At 42.9% G+C, this 17,068-nt stretch overlaps 1 protein-coding gene across 6 annotated transcripts in view; it reads right to left on the bottom strand.

Moving 5' to 3' along the window:
• Nucleotides 1–17,068, bottom strand: part of ZMIZ1 (zinc finger MIZ-type containing 1) — a 359,859-nt gene that overhangs the window by 330,943 nt on the left and 11,848 nt on the right. The window contains exon 1 of one of the 6 annotated variants that reach the window (XM_086752206.1): nucleotides 3,321–3,720. The exons of the other annotated variants lie outside the window; for them this stretch is intronic. The gene's annotated coding sequence lies outside the window, so the exon portion shown is untranslated. Of the gene's footprint in view, nucleotides 1–3,320; nucleotides 3,721–17,068 lie in introns of those variants that run through there. 6 annotated transcript variants of the gene reach the window in all.

Genomic DNA, 17,068 nt, shown 5'->3' with positions numbered 1-17,068 from the left:
TGCCCTACCCAAAACTGCCAGTGTGCCCGAACAATCTTAAGTATTCACAACCTACAGGAACACCACTGAGCTACGCTGGGCATCAGTGAATCAGCAGGCATAGTGCCTTGCCTTCTCTGCACGTGTTCAGAACTAAAAAACTGCTTTTGTACAGATGCAAGCAATCCCAAGGGGGCAAAAAAGGTCAAATACTTTTGCTCAACTTTTGCCAGTTGAACACAGCTCAAAGAATAATCATAGCTAAAATGGCAGCAAATCCAGGAACGTGGATAAGGCATTAGCCAGCTCTGAACTACCAAAAAAGAGTTAGGTTATGCTGAAAAAAAAATTCCTCTTTCAGTCTCATACCTCCCCACAGATAATCAGCCTATCAATTTTTTAAAGGGCATTTCTTTTAACTAACCTACTGTAATATATTTTATGCAGGATTACATTACTAATCATTTTCATGGGATTTCAGGCATGAAAAGTACCAGCTACATCCTCCCTGGCAGAATGTGTAGGCCAAGGGAGAAATCATTATGCTTTAGAGGTTTATGTACAAACCATCTGCACACTCACTTTTATCACGTCAAAAATCCAAACAAGAAAAACGTTTTCCACTGAAGTTTGCTGAGATCAAAATGAACGACAACTCTGCAAGGGAGGGACGCCCCCTCCTGCAACAGCGCAGCTCAAAGTGCACACACTTGTCCTACACTGCTTGCAAGGAGTTACAACTGGGAAACTATTTCAGCAAACCTTGGCCCAGAGCCACCCAAAGCTATTACTAATGCAACACAAAGTCACAAACTTACCCCTTATAATGGGCAAGGGCTTGCTTTGTGTTTCTGGAGATCTCATTTTGTTGTAAGAGTGCGAAGAGAGAAAAATTCACACCCCAACTTCATAAACATGTATATCAGCACAGCCCATGACGAAAGCTTGTGCTCCTCACAATGCAGAAGTGGATGGTGCTCAAATTCAAACATCCTTATCAGTATTTACTCTTAGCAAACCAGTTTGTTTATTTTTCCTTTGTGTTGCCGTTATTTGTGCCACTTTCCAGCTGTTTATGTAATTCTGACCTAAATGAACGTGGACAGGGATTTGCAACATACCCATTTGATTTTTTCAAGTAACTGCTCTAGGTCTAGTCTTTCAAACAGGTTAGTCTAAAGATATGGAGAAATCCTGACTTACTAAGCAGTTTAAAACACAAACAAGAAAAAAATGGAGTCAGAAGGACTGGAAAAGCCACTCGACTGGTTCTCCTGATGCCTCCTCAGTACAGGTTGCTAATTAGGATACTAAACAATCGCTTTAGTGTTGTATTCATGCAAGTTCCTTGATGACTAGTTCTGCTTCCAGTTTCCATCAGAAGTATTATCATGGCTAATAAATCACTAACTGTGTAATAGCCGATTACTGCATTACATTTCCAATTTAACGCCACCATATACAGAACAAAGTATTTGAAAGTTCAGTTAGCTCTTCTTTTAACATCTATTACTAAACATTTAGAAGGTGCGGCTATTTCAGGCGCCACCAGAAACTGCAAGGAAGACCACATATGTAGTGAGCATAAGAGACAGAAGTGACAGAAATTGATAAAAACTTCATCACATGGCTGACACCCCATATATCAAAGCCCTAAATCTCATTCTCTGCTTGCCTCCAATTTCCATCAAAGCCTGCCAGCTGCACATTTATTGAGAAGTTTGTGATCTGACAGCCACTGTATTACCAACATTAATGATGCATCAGGCTCTAGAATTACTGGGGAAACAGTCCAATTGATTTTATTATTATAGAGTTCCTCACATTTCATTTCAGGCAGCTTCCTACCACAAATTTTAGCAATAACTAAAAATGCTACACAGCTGATGCACAAAACGCTAGGGCAAAATATGGTTACCACAGCTTCATGCCACTCCGTTCTCCCTCCAGGAGAGCTCCAAATCACTCAGACACCACTGTGTAACTCATGAGTTATTGGTCCATAACTAAAAGGGCTTACACATTATGGTGCAATAAACAGTGCACCACTAATATTGACTAATTTGGCCAAGAAAGCTACAGACACAAGGTCTTCAGCTCCCCAAAAAAGCAGTTGTCCCAAAGTCTTACAAACCCCTGCTATTGACACTAGGGAAAAAAAAAAAAAAAAAAAAAAAAAAAAAAAAAAAAAATCGGGGAGGGGGGAAGTGCAGAGACTATAATTAAAAAATACGTTGTATTGCAGCAAATAGCCTACTTTAGTCTGTCGTTTTCATCCTAGAAGGCTTTTTTTTCACTTAAAAAAAACCCCAAACTACTATCACAGCTACTAAAAAGATGCCACAATGCGATACCACAAATAAAGCTTGTAGAGGCTTCTTTGAATCATAAGCAAGGATTTTAAATACATAGGCAAGTTGAAATTTCCAATATCAGTTGGGAAAGGATCTCCATGAAATATCCAGCATCTATTCCCAGAAATCCCCAAAGACACTATGTCTTTCTTCGTCTTTCAGCTAGCCTGGCAACAACACCTAACAGAGAACTATTCCTGTCAATTTTTTAGGTTTGAGAGAGAACAAATAAATACTGTTACAGTTTTAAGGAAAGTAATTTTAAGGCTCCATATCTCCCCTGCAAAAAAAAAAAAAAAAAAACAAAAAAACAAAAAACAACAGTTTTCCTTCTGTGTTTTTAATCTCTTAACTTCAACTTTTCCAAAGGCCATAAACAAAATATTTTCAAGCACTGGTATTAACAGTGGTTTAACTCACTTATTTTGATAAACGAAGTCTGCAACATAGTAACAGGAGGAATACATCAGATGGAACAAACAAGAGCTGCTGCAGAAGTAGAGAGAGATCCTTTCCCATCTACTTTTTTCTTTTTTTTTACTTGACAACAGCAATTTAGTCATTTCTAGTTTTGTAAGAAATGAATTTGAGTTATTAGAGGAGATAGATTTTCAAATGGATCAATACGAACACTTTTAAAAACCTGCTACAGAAGAAAGTACTGTATCTACTTCTATAGAAACTCCCCCCTAACTCCATAGCAAGATCTCAAATTACGAGCACCACAGAGAAAAACACCTAATCACTAGCAAATGCACGGAGAGCAGCAAGCGGCTTCCAGATGTGTAACGCAGCCCAGACCTTACACAAACAATCGGTAGGAAACGCTGCTCCGTTTTTCTTTCTTGTTTTCTTGCACTCAGCTATTTTGGAGGCATGCAACATATTCACCTTTGAGGTTCATATATGAAGCTGGCTTAGCTTGCATCCTACTCTCAGGCTCTGCTCCCCGAGCAAAGAGCAAACACATCTGGACAGAAGAGTTACCTGTATTAATTGTGCTCCGATTCACAAGTTTAGAGGTGGAGTCCTGCTCCAGACTGCCCACCTGATGCGTTCTGGAGGGACAGTTCAGCTGCTGTTAATCCCGTATAAATCACAGCCTGCAAACGCAGAGGGCACATGAAGCAGGTCCTGGTTCACTTCAGTACAGCAAACACTTCAGCAGCTCCCGAACAGGAGCAGAAATGTCGGAGGAAGGGGCAGAGCAGACCAGCCCTTCTGAGCAGGAAATCGAACAGACAAGCCCAAAGTGGGAGATTTTGTGTGGGTTGTTTTTTTTTTTGTTGTTGTGAGGTTTTTTTTGTTTTTAAACACTATCTAGTTATCCACTTAAACATACGTAAAACTTACATCTAGCATCAAATGTAAGAGGTACTTCCTTAGCATTCCCTTTTGGGGTATCCAAAAGAACAAGAAAACTAAGCAGGAAAATACAATTGGTTTGAGGAAGCAAAAGTTTCCAAGTACCTTCCTGATATGCAGTGAGCATAAATTTAAATATCCACAGACAGTCAGAGGACAGTCACAACCAAATCTCTCTTTATTTTACCAGCACAGCTTCCATTTACAACACACATGTTAAAAAAACCAAACTATCACAATCATTATTTTGCAATATATGTAACAGACTGAATGCAGGCAACACTAAAAGGGAATTCATTAAGTTGGGAACAAACAGTTGCTATAATTAGTTACCAGAAAATATTCAACATGCATTTACAGGTTTACTCTTGAATCACTAAGTACAACTCTAAGCAGTAAGGCTGAACACCTTGGGGGGGGGGGGGGGGGGCAGAGGAACAAAGAACTCCAAGTATTTAAACTACCATCAGTTACTCCATTATTCCCTAGGTGAAGAACCAAGTGACACCTACACTGTTTATTTGCACGTACAGCCAGTCCTGTTTGTTAGAAAGCTGTTTTCCAACATGCAAATTGACTACTTCCGTAAATCGAACACTAGCATGAGCAAGCTGATAAAAATCACGTTAAACTGGGACTTTTATCTCTCTTATACAGCTGGTGTAGATGCAGGCAGACATATCGCTATTAATGTTTCAGACTATTAAAAAGACTGCTTCAGTGGAAAGTACTTAATATTCATGAAGTCTCTTTAGCATCTGATTAGGTTATTCCCCTTCCTCTGCCGCATGCTTCGTTTATCACATTTTCACCTGGGCCAAAAATGCAACTATGAAACTACCTTTATTTTGCATTTAGCAGATACTAAAATTGTTACATAGAAGGGGATTTCTGTTCTTTCGGAAGCTGGAAAGGAACATTTATTCAGCAGAGAAACATACCCACCTTTCAACTTAAACCAACAAACCCTTTTAACGTACATTGACTTATGGTAAAAGCAGGTTACGCTAACATAATCTGGTCCGATAAGCCATTATTACATATTATTACATTAATAATTAGGCTCCTGGGAACGAGCAGGAAGTACATACTAACGGAAGATGGGCCCTGGGAGACTGCACCGACCAACGGCAACCCTAGACCCTGCGTCCACAAAGCAAGGGTTCATGACTACTGCACGCAGATTATGTGATGTCAAATAAATCATACCTTATGCCAAATAAATCCTCAGGGGGGAATGACGCCAGGAAAAACCCATGCCTAACAATAGAGGCCATGATTTGACCAGTATGTAACAGCATGGTGAATTTTATTATCATAGTTCATGCAGCTTTCTCAGAGCTTAATAAGTGCATAAATGTCCTTAAATTATTACCTTTATTTCCCAAAAAATACTGTTCCATTGAAACTGCTCCTTAAACTGCACCTCCAGTAGACCCCTGAATGAAAACAGACCCATTTGTGAGAACCACACACCTGAGTTGCACCCCTTGTCATGTACCTCTCTGAAGGCCTTTTGGGCTTCCTCCCCGATGAAGCTTAAAGGTTTCTGCTGTTTCACTTCACCCGGTGAACGCGGGGCTGAGCCGCGAACGCGGGTCCAAGCCCCGAACGCCCCACCAAACATCACCCGCCCAGTTCACCACAGCCAGCTGCGCGCAAGATCAAGGCCTTGGCCAGAACAGTGCCGAAACCCCGCTACCGGCGGGACGGCAAGTGCAGCCCAGCTGCCTGTGCCTCAGGATAGCACAGCCCTCCTTCTCAGTTTTGATGTTTATGGGCCTAATTTTGATGTCTACACACAGCATCTGATCCTTCCACATTACTTTTTTTAACAACCTCCACTGCTCTGGAGGTGCCAACATGGCTGGGAGGGGTGCGGGGTGCCAGCAGCCATGCCACAGCCTCCGTCGCCTCCCAGAGATAGCTCGTCTTCATCATCTCTCCATTGAAAAATAAGCCAACTTTAATCTCTTTTCAAAAAAGAGGTCTTAATTTTAAGAGTTAACAGGAAAGGAGGAGAAGAGGGAAAAAAAAAAAAAAAAAAAAAAGGAGGTGAAGTAGCTTGAAGTTCATCTCCTCAATGGTAATAAATAAGGCCTAAGTGTGGAGGCAAAGTTAACCACAATCCTGGGACTCGATCCAAGTCTCCCATGACAATAGGAAAACATTAGAACTATAACATTCAAAATATTATTCAACTTTTAAAGTCTTAGCACAGTTCAAAGTCTCCTTTGTGGAACAGCGCTTTTGAAAATGTCGGTTGCCTTCCAGAGACCATTTCCTCCTAATCAGGCCTGGCGTTATTTAAATAGCGAGGAATACCAGCAAGAATAGGAACCGCTTGGCTGAGCCAGGGAGGGGGAAAGTCCTTAAAATGACTGCAGAATTCTTAAATGCTGGTAAAAGCTCTAATCCTATATAATGATTTACAAAGTGACATGGAAAACAGATTTAGTGTGACAGTTTGAAAGGGGACCAACATAAATAAAATTACTGCTCACGTGGTCGCAGTCTCCCCGCCGCCCCTTCGGCAGCACAGACAACAGGAGCCCTCCACCCACCTGCCCCATGATTTTTTTTTTTTTTTCCCCTGCCTAACTGGGCCTCCCTCACAGCCAACACGGAGGAAAAAATGACCAAGCAACATAAAAAGCAAATTACTTGCTCCAAAGTCAGAAATTCTTTCCAAGGCACCAGCTTATTGATTACCAGGGCAGCAATTCACACATAACACCTCTTTGTACAGTAATCCTGAATTTAAAAAAAAAAAAAACAAAAACAAACAAACAAACAAAAACCGACAACTCATTATGCCTCTCCCTCCCTACAAAAACAACAACAAAAAACTTATACTCAAGAGTTTTGAGCTTCGGTTTTATTCATTAAGCTCCCAACTGCAGCACGGCAGCTGCAGTACGCAGAGGCAGAGCACGGCGCCAAGTATCTGCAGACCAAGCACGCTGAACATTTCTCTGGCCATAAGCGCGATGTGGGTCATGAAGGCCTGGTACTACTTATTTATGGCTTTTTTGATATGTAGAGGACGCACAGCCACGTTTAACAGTTTCTTTGCCGAAGGGCAGCCGAAGCAGCAGCAGGGCTGCTGGCTCGCGTCCCCCCCACATCAGGCCCTGCTTTGTGGTGCGGTGGTCTGCACAGCGTGGCTACACGGGTGCCGAGGGGCGAGCTTCCCTCCGCTGAAGCGAAGCCATTCAGCTTCCAGCTGTGCAGCAAAAAGCACCCGAGCGTGCTGGCGAGGGACCAGCTGCTCTCCCCTGCCTCCACAGCACCAGGCAGCTGCGCCAACACTGCCGCCACCACACATGGACCCACCCCAAATCAGCCCACATCATGCCCTCCAGCCCCCTCCTCAGCTTCTGCATCGTGTGAACTGAGGGGGGAATGCCCCTGAAATGGAGGCACCCTCCTCCTGGTTGTGAAATCCCTTTATACGGCTTCACTCACTGCCTCCTCACAGCCAGTGGCTAGCGTCTCCTTACACAATGCAAAATTACTGAATAAACATGACGAATACCCCCTCCTCACCAGGGCCATGCCAAAGCCTGTAAGCAGGTCATTAACTGCCAAGGTCATCTTGTTTGTGAAAAAGAAAGGAAAACATTGCCATTAAGATTCTAATAGGTAAAACAGCAATGACACCAACAAGGAAACATAAGCTTAATGTTTATTTTAACCCTCTCTTAAAAACACATTTGAAGTCATCTGATCCCACCATATGAATTTGCAAATTACCATTCATTGAGAAGGCTTTGAGCAGATACAGCCCAATTTCACATTCACCCCACACACGTACCCCAACATTCTGTGCAGGATCTGTTGTTACACCTCGTCTCTAAGCAGAAAGGAATGAATTAATCTGGCATTTCAAAACTTGCCATCAGGAGAGGCACCCACCCCCTCCTGCCCACCAGCTTTTAGGGCACAGTACCCGATCTTTGGCCGTGCGGGACCGCCCTGGGTGCAGCAGCAACACCCCTGCCTATCCCCAGCCCCCTCTTTCCTGCCAGGAGCATATAAATTTTTCTCCATCTGAGTCTTAACTACTGTTTGTCCGCAGACTTGTAAAATACACTAAGAAATGCCTAATGAGACACTGATCTGGCATCCAAATGTTCTCCCCCAGCGGGCCGTTGCCTGAGCTGCACACGCGTTGAGGCTGTAATTTGTTTGCCAGCTCTCCAAGGAAGGAAGGAAGGAAAGTGGGCGGGTGGGTGAGAGCTGGAGTCGGCGCAACATCAGCACATGGCTGGCTTGCACATGTTTCCAGTCGCTCACTACTAAGAAAACATATACATATACACAAAATACTCTGAAAGCCCAAATGAAGACAGCAGGTTGCTAGGATAATGTTGCTACCTTCACACAAGGAGCTAGTAAATTAAGTAAAAACCACAGCTCTGAAGACAAAGACTAATATATCCTGAGCTTTTGAGACCCTACAAAAATACAATCCCTTCTGAATTCGACACCTGTACTTGCAGGGACCTCACAAGTTATCTTACGGTAGCACTCTGCAACTAGCTTTTGCACAAAAACTGGAGAAGTCGAGACAAGAGGTAGAAGATTGTATAATTAACCCCATTTTATTACTAGGACGCGCAGGCACTCGGAGTCTACGCAATCTGTTCAAAGTTACTTGAGAAGTCTGGATGGGAAGAATTAGCTGAATCAGACAACCGCAGCCCCGAGTTCAGTGACCCAAAGCCAAGCCTCCTGCCCTCTAACTGAACACTTAACTCTTGCTGAGAGAGCCCCGACGCGCAGACAAAAGCATCCCGCAAGTCGGTGAGCCAGCTGTTACCTTGGCCGCTGCTGCCGGGAAGAATTACCCATGCCGCCGGTCTTGCATTCTCTGAACACATCTTGTTGTGGCACAGGGCCTTGCAGTATTTAAAAACAAAAAAGCATTTTTAAAGTACTTTAAATATTTTTAAAACCTGAAATAGGTTCCAGACTGCAAATATTTACACACATTCTTGACTTTACATGCAAGGAGTTCAACTAAGTTTAAAAAACCATTTTTATGTCTAACCTTAGCTATGTACATAAATATTTATGGGACTGTGACTGTCATTTTCCTCCCTTGTGCTCAGTACATCACCTGGTTCTTGAGTGGCTGGAGTCAACAAAGTGAGTTGCTTTCTCAGTTTCACGTGTTATCCCTATCCTGCCTTGCCTGGCTCGCGAACAGAGGAGCAGCAACATGGAAATCCAAAACCAAAAACCCCAAGCTGCTTTTAAGTGGTTAGCATTTTGCAAAAACATTGTCAAAGAACTAGACTGAAACTTGAATAACTGTACATATTTTGAAATCTCACACAGATTAGTTTGAGCAGGGTACTAAATGCATGCTGTAAATCCATTTTACTCTCTTCCTGCAAGCACTTACATAGGAGTTACTTACACGGGAGTTAGCAACAAGGAGGCTCATGTGCCTCAGTGGTGATTTCCCTGGTGTGCATGGATAAACCCTTGACCTCTACAGGCAGGGGGAGTTTAAATGAGTTTCAGGATTTAAATAACAAACAAACAAAAACACAAAAATAAACCAACCAACCAAAACAAACACGAACCAACCAAAAAAAAACCCCAACCCTAGAACTTTTTAATAGTGTAATCTAAGTTTCATTCACAATGATTAAAACTTGGAAAGATACAAAGGAAGTTTTGGGAGCATAAGCAGCAGCAGCATTCCCTTCCCGGATCACCAGGGTAGGGCACAGCACTTCGCTCCCAGGAAGCAGGGCTCAGCCTGCTCTTTGCCTTCCCCACCAACTTGTACAATTCAGAAGGGAAAAAAAAGAACAAATTAAACAAGGCTCAGTCATTTCAAACATCATACATTCTAGCTTTTTCCTTCTTCAGCATCAGTCATAAGAAATATTTTAAAACAGTATGTTAATTATTTTAATATGAATGTCACACTTTTAGAGGTTTGTTTATGTGTTTGATAGCACTTGTGCTTAGCTACTTTAACTATTTCTTCCTATAGACCAGCTCATCTGGCAGTTTCCTCTGTTTTTGTAGAGCCTTTGATAGTGAAATAGGACAGAAAAAAAAATTTAAATGCTTTAAAGTGTATGCATTCTGGCTTTAAAACCACAAAGGCTGGCAGAGTGATTCACCAATAGTCAAAATTGCCCAAACAATTTTCTCTTCAAAAGAAAACCGAACATTTATTTTGTGTTTCAATATAAATAATGTCTTCTATACGTTTTTATTAATTTGGAGTGCAACTGAAGTCTCACCATTAATTTCCGAAATCTGCACAGTTCTTGCAGCTACCGGAATACAACATCTCATCAAATTCTAGCCCAAATTTCCCTAACATGACATTAATGGCTGCAAACACTCTCTTGCCTTGGATAAAGCTAGAGAAGGAAAATCAAATGGCTGTATACAAACTGATTTCAATAATATGCTAAGAGTTTAATATATTAATGAAAAGGATTTTGAACAATACAATTTCACTAAATTCAATCAGTGCTGCTCAACGGATACAGTTACAAAATATCACAATGAATATTCATGGAAGAGGCTTATGCTATGTTACTCTTAATATCTTGACACACAGAAAGATTTCAGCATGGTGATTTGTTTGGAATATAATTAAAAGTACCAATCAGGAAAAGAAAAAGCAAAACCTCTGCAAAAAATTAAACTGTGCCCTTGATTTTTAGAAGTGGTCTATAAACCTGAAAAACTTGAAAGAATTTGGCAATGTCTGGATGCCTCACTTCATATTTCAAAATGTAAAGTTTTCAGAAATAGTAGGCCCTGCACTTCACAGAATATGTCTGTTTCAGGCATTTTCAAGAATCAGTTGCTTTATAAAAATAAGCAATTTCCAACAACTCAGTTTTTACATAAAAACAAAATTTTGACAGATAATGAAGGCAGGACATGAGGATACTCACAATTTCTATTTTCAACCTTAAGTCATTTTAATTTTTGCTGAGGTCTGAGAAGAATTTTGATTTTAAACAAATTCAAAACAGTAATTGGAGCTATTAAAAGCTATTTTAAAATAAAGGTTGGCAGTAAAGAACATCTGCATACAAAGTTATCAGCTGTATTCCAATCTGAATATGACTTTCTTCATCAAAATCTTTATGCTGTGTTGTACCCCAAGCAGCAATCCACTCAAAATCTGTTCCCAACATGGGGACAAAGCCTAGACCCAGGTCACCCGTGTAGGTAAGTACTTGTTAACCTCAGGTATGAGCAAAGTTTCAGGAATACTCCACTGAGATTGCCTAAAGTGTCCACCGTTAAATACATGCAAATACCAGCCAGTTTAAGGATTTAACTTGCTTTTATTTGGGGAAATTTTGTCCAAAAGCTGAAGATGACTGTTTCACGCATTTCTGTTCAATAGGCCCGTGGCACTTCATTCGCATACGGCACAAAGAGAGAGAACATCCTTTAGTAACTAACACGTGCCAAATGATCAGGGAGAACATCCAATTCCATAGGACCGTAAGGCCCCTGCATATATAACTCATCTACACCCACAAGCCAGCCAGAGTGACTTACTCCACGGTCCCCAAGGCGACACGGCCACTTGCGTGCTGATCTGTTAGCTCCAGCCTCTGCACCCGGAGCCACAGAACACCACTGAAAACAGAGAGCAGAGAAACACAGCATGCCATGGTCCTTTGAAGTCACAACTGTCATTTAGACAACACACTTATTTTAATAGAAAGGGTTATTTGTATTATCACCGTGCCCAGGACCTCCAGCCACCAACCAGGGCCCTCATTGCGCCAGGCACTGCACAATGTGCAAAAGGCACCGCTTTGGCACAGCTCCTTCTGCAGCACTTCAGCCCCCAAACGAGGCTCTAAAACTGCAAAAAATTGAGCAGGGAGCGGGAGAGGCACGCAGCCAGGGGCAGGTGCCAGGTGGCCTCGGCAGAGGCCGCTGCTCCCAGAAAGGAGCTGCCTGCCCCACGTGGGCATCAAGAGGAGGTCGCCCACCGGCTGCTGGCTCCCCGCAGGAAGGATGGGAAGAGTAGACGCTAGCGGGAATACCTCTCCCAGCTTGTAGCTTTCCATTTTACCGAGTGCTTTGTGACAATACATTGCAGCTTTTTCCATCATGGATGTGTGTGCTAGAAGTGTCCTCTAGCCATACTAAGCATTGGGGAGGATGGGCTTCAAACTTAGCGCTACCTTCTGCCAGATTGTACACTGTAACATTCCCATGGCATGGTTGGACAGAAAAGGAAATAATCAATTTCCATTGAAACAGTTTGTCCAAAAACAAACAACAAAAAAAAAAAACCCCAACCAACCAACAAAAAAAAAAACCAACCACAAAGTAAAACAAACAAACAAAAAAAAACCAATGTGTCCCATAAGATCCACATTAGGGCTTCCAGTCTGTGTAAACCAGAGTCACCTTATGTAAACATTTCAGAGAGCTGCACAGCATGGGGAACACTGTCCAAACTGGAGGAACTAACCAGCAGGATGTACCACAGCTGGTTTCAGCACCAGCTCATACACTCCCACCTCACAGGAGGTACGACAGAGTTTTTAAAGGCTCAGGTTCTCCAGCAATCCCAAACTACCCATCCCAACCCTGGGAGAGCACCACGCAGCACCAAACAAGGATGCTCCCACATGGCCCGACTGGGCACAGGGAGCTACAAGGCTACTGGGAGACTACTCTGTGGTGAGTAGCCCTGGCTTTGCCACCCTTCCCTGGTGCCCTCAACCACAGACCACCAATACAGCTGCAAACTAAGCGCTTCCAGTATCACTTCACTTCCCCAGGGTGCGTCGCTGGAGGTAGCAGAGGCCTCCAGCCTCCCAAGCTCGTACACTCGATGGAGGCTTTAGGCAGGAACCAGCTGGAGTCAGGCATGGGCACAGTCTGCTCTGCTTGGTTCCTGTTTTCAGGACTCCTGAACAGATCCAGGGGCTGTACTAACAGACGACAAGTGGTGCCTTACATGGAGAAGGTTACATGCAATGTATGGTTTAGTTTAGTGAGAATCTACCTGCCCCCAGGAACAGATGCTCTGGTACTAATAGGAAAACCAGTTCATGCACATCAAAAAATTGTGGTTTTAATCACTTGATCCAATCTATTTATGAACTGGGTTTATGATTTTCTGCTAATTGTGAGGCTCTGGATCCATCTGACTTTCTGAGGTAGGAGTGCTAGTTAAAGCACTCTTTCCCATCTCCACCCCTGCCAATGCAGCTCAGCTTCCCAGTCCTCCGCTGCTGCCCACGTGGTGCTTCCATGCCAATTTCTGCGACCACACAGGGAAGTAGACTGGGGAACTGATCCAAGGGGCTGGGGGTGAGAAGGAAGAACCTATACAGAAACACAAAAGGGTTTTTTTGTTTTCATCTTCATCAGTTCACCAGTCTGATTCATCGTGCACCTGCACAAACATTGATGCTAACACAGCATAAGGGTGAGAATAACATGTGGTAGGGAACCAAGAGGCTTAAGTAGTCCTGACAGCACAAAACCACAGCCTGAGGATGGAAACAGGGATTGTCCATCTTTCTCACAGACCAGCATGTTTATACTAGGCATCATGGTACAGCTCCCACAGTACTAACGGTATTGTTAATGCCTGGTCAGGAGAAGTGAATGAAGAAAACCGTAGAAGATGCTGCTCCACACTCAAGCCACCCACTCTGGCTTGTGTGATGTAGTGATGGTCCCTTGCTCCCATGTTGTCCGCTCTACCTTTCCCAGTGCCCATAAACCCCTGGCATGGCCAGCACCACCTCCAAAACACATAACTTCCCACCATCTTCTAAAGGAAGAGACACGTGGCACAGACGGGATCTGGCACACCCACACACCTTCCCTCTGCAGCTCCTGTTGGCAGAGGGGATGGGGGAAAGGGCAGGACGGTGGTCACATCTGGGACAAAGCAGTCAAAACCATGTGCTGCTAGCAGCAGAGCTTGAGCAGTTGCATGTACTCCAGCTTATTTTCTAAAAATCACCATGCCACCAGCCGATGAATGATACCCTTCAGCAACTTCAGTATTAAATCAAGTGAGGCGGGAAAGAGGTATTCGGTTCAACAGGACTCAGACAAAAATGCACATGAACATGTGTTTGAACACATTATGGATGTTACATAAAACCATAGAGAAAACTTCTCAGACAATTGTCAGCTTCAGAAGAGTACTCTATAGGGAAAAAAAAGAAAAAAAAAAGAGAAAAGTGTTCCTGGAAAACCAGGCTGGTGTACTCTTCCGAGTGTGTGCAAATGCTTGCTGCTGTTTGGGGGAAATGCAAGGTGGCTGGAGACCCTGGGGGAAGCGTCACAGGGGAGCTGAGCACAAGGGGAGGTCCTGGCCCTCCCGCCAGCCTGGCGGAGGTGCTCCCATCGGCACCCTTTGGTGATACAGAGACCAGGCAGTCGTGCAGACCTTGGTATCAATTGTAGCTAATTCAGCTCAAAACGAACTCTAACAAGAAAAAACAAACAAATAAAACAACAACAACAAAAAACAAACCAGCAACACAGAGGAAAACTAAAAACATCCTCAAAACTAAAAACCTTTTCTCGTCAGTGACCTGAACCTGCTGCCCAGTGTGTGTGGGAGGGATGGTGTGTAAATTGGGATTCATATTTATCCCACATTTAAACGATTCTGTTTAAAGGACTATTTCTTAGGAATGTTTTATTTGTATGACTTAAGTAAACAGTATGAAGTACAAGAGGAAGACAACTGCAGTCTAACCATAAGCATAGTAGAGCAAAACAGAGAGCAGCATCTCCACTCCTTATGGACACTCAAGCACAGCTGCCACAGCAGGGACGGGACACCGCTGCCACACACATTTCACTGCCGTCGCATCTACAGCGGAGGCAGCAGTGCCTGTTACAGCTCTGGGCCTATACCAGACCATCGCACGGCAAGGCTGCGTGCTCCCCAAGGCAGGGAGCCAGGTGCAGCTGGCACCTCCACCGGCCACCCAGCTCCCCACAGCTGGAGCTGCCTGGCCCACGCTGCAGTCACTGCCAGCTCAAGCGTGATAGCAACTTTTCTCCCATCATAGACAAACTGAGAGGATATAAACTCACACAGGTTGTCTTACAAGACTGTGCATTAAAACCATGAACGTCTGCCAACTGCAGTACCTTTCTGGAGCGTGGCATCAGTCTCACACTCACTTCCCTAAGGAAAGCAGCAGTAACTTCTAGTCGTCAAAACTTCTAAGCCTTTAATTTATAAAGATTTAAAGTCAATTAACCAAAAAACAAGAGAGTAAGGTTGAATTACATATAAAAAGGACTTCAACATTTTAAAACATATTCTATCATGTTATGCTTTTAGCTATAATTACAATATGGAACATGTGTTTGACACTTATTTTTTAGTGTTCAAAAAATATTTCAATTGCTAGCTCTTTGCCATCTGTTTCCCATCATTATTTCATTAAAATAGTTTTCATTTCTCTCACAGTAGAACAGTAAGATTGTTTTCTGGGTGACTAGATTTTTATCTCCTTTACTTAAACAACATCATTCCAGCTTTTTTTTTTTATTATTTTTTATTTTTTTTAAAAGGCATACGCACCTCCTCCCAACTCCCCCCAGCAAAGGCTAACAATGCAAGCTAGTTTAAAACAAGCCAAGTCATCCCATTCTCTCCACCTGGCAAGAACACCTCTCCAAAGCTTCTGAGGAAACTAAATAAAATAACTCATCAGCTGCAAAAAGCATGGGGATTTTCCTCCCAGAAAGAGAAAACTCGTACTTGAATACACCAAGGTTCAGTGTACAATATGTAGCTTACAGCAGGCAAAACACCATTCCCAGTCAAAATACTAGAGCTCAATGGTGTACACCACTGCGTCTATCCATGCAGGGAAAAGTCGCCCATATACAAGGAAAAAGCAGTTTCTGAGCAGTTATCAGGAGCGGGCACAATAATTCTTACCTGGAAAACGCTGTGTGCAGCTGCTCACCGATTTGTCAGCACACACGCTGCTCTCGCCTCGTGATTTATGATGCTCTCTCCGGCACTGAGGCTTCTATTACTGTCCTCGTTCATTGCCTGCAGCCGTCATTCTCACCAACAATTCTACAGTTGTTTGTAGGTGAGGTATCAGAGGTATTTAGTGTGCACCTAGAGATGTAATTTTAATCAAACCTACTTGCAGGCAGTATTTAAACGTTAGAACCGCACAGAGTGCGGCAATTAACATGGACTTGACCCACCAAAATTATGACAGCCAGAAACATTTACTCATAAACGTCTCAAAAGGACGGATGTCCAACAGACCTGCGAACGCCTGCTGACGTGTAAATGGAGATAAAAATAGTACCAAGAGATCACAAAGCCTTCTGACAGGTATTTGAATGCGCAGCACTTATTAACACAAATACAGGAATTCCACTTTCTATGGCCAAAATGTCGATAAGGCAGTAAATCCAGCTGTGCCTTTCTCACTACGTATTTTCCCCAGCCAGCTATTTTCCCCTTTCACAAGCTAGGTTTTCCAGCATCTCCTAAAAATCTCCTAAATCTGCTCATTTTAGAACAGCAGCAGCAGAGGGGGAAGCAGATTTTTACATGCATCAGTTTTACTCTTAAAAGATCTTAGTGTGTTTTCTAGACATTAAAAATTGGCAAACCAAGGAGTTCTGACCCACCGCAGCCCTTACTTAACTTTTTGGGGAGCCACAAGATGCTCGATGATTTGAAAAAACAGGCAAGCAGCGTTACAAAGCATTACTACCAATTGCACCACCCTGCCTTAAGAGAGGGTGGCAAAACAGCCTCCGGGTGCAAACTGGACCCACCCCCACCGAACACGGCACAAAAGCACAACAGAAAGTTAAAAAGGACTCCTGGAGCCAAGCCTAATACTATTTTCACATGTTCTCTAAAGTAACTCTAAAGTACTCTAAGTAAAACAGAGATGCCTTTTAATCAGTTATTTTATTTATTTAATCTCTGTTTATTTGTCATTCAGGATGAAACTTGAAAATACAAACCCTAAATAGGCCCCCAAAGGCAGATTTTGCAAGAGAGAGCAAGTTCATTATTATTTGAAATTATTATATAGGCCTGGCTTCTGGTGGCCAGACATTTTAAGGCTAGCAATCTTAAGTCAGTCCAATGAGTATGCTAAGCACCGAAACTCACTTTCTGTATTCCAAGTTATTTTCTTCAACACCACCCACACCGCACAGCTTGAAAATGGCACTTGAGGCAAAAACAATGGTGAATTTACAATCAAAAGGTAGCCTGAAGGCCAGCACTGCCATAGTCAACTTTATTTATAGCTGAACAGATAGTGTCAAAATATAAACTACAAATTAAACACATAACTCTTTATTGTGATAAAGTA

This window comes from Chlamydotis macqueenii, chromosome 7, assembly GCF_036417535.1.
Source record: "Chlamydotis macqueenii isolate bChlMac1 chromosome 7, bChlMac1.mat, whole genome shotgun sequence".
NCBI lineage: Eukaryota > Metazoa > Chordata > Aves > Otidiformes > Otididae > Chlamydotis > Chlamydotis macqueenii.
The sequence above is the reverse complement of the archived record's forward strand: the minus strand, read 5'-3'. Positions and strand labels throughout refer to the sequence as shown.